The sequence below is a fragment of the Zalophus californianus genome, chromosome 16 (assembly GCF_009762305.2).
Source record: "Zalophus californianus isolate mZalCal1 chromosome 16, mZalCal1.pri.v2, whole genome shotgun sequence".
NCBI classification, from domain to species: domain Eukaryota; kingdom Metazoa; phylum Chordata; class Mammalia; order Carnivora; family Otariidae; genus Zalophus; species Zalophus californianus.
Window position 1 is genome coordinate 62,266,008 of NC_045610.1, and position 610 is coordinate 62,266,617.

Sequence of the window (610 nt, forward strand, 5' to 3'; positions counted from 1 at the left end):
CAAAGAAGCAACCGCGCCCCACCCCGGCCCCTCGCGAGCAGGCAGGGCCCACAGCCCCATATATAACTAGAGCCCCCCCAGGAATCATATAAATTGAGAGACTTTTTCTTATTTTTAATTGATTGAAAAGATCAGCATTTAAAATAGTAACAATGTATTATAGGGTTTTTATGATATACAGAAGTAAAAGGTACACAAAAATAGAAAAATGGATGGAAGTGAGGAAGTATATAGAAGTATAGACCCACCCCATACCTCCACAGGACACAGTTCCCCCAGGACACACAGCCCCCCCAGGACATACAGCCCCCCTCCCTGGACACACAGTCCCCCTCCCTGGACACACAGCCCCCACCAGGACACATAGACCCCCCAGGACACACAGCCCCCCTCCCAGGACACACAGGACACACCCCCCCAGGACACCTCCCCCAGGACACACAGCCCCCCCCAGGACACACCCCCCCAGGACACACAGCCCCCAGGACACACCCCCCCCAGGACACACAGCCCCCCTCCCTGGACACACAGGACACACAGCCCCCCAGGACACTCCCCCAGGACACACAGCCCCCCTCCCTGGACACACAGGACACACACGCCCCAGGAC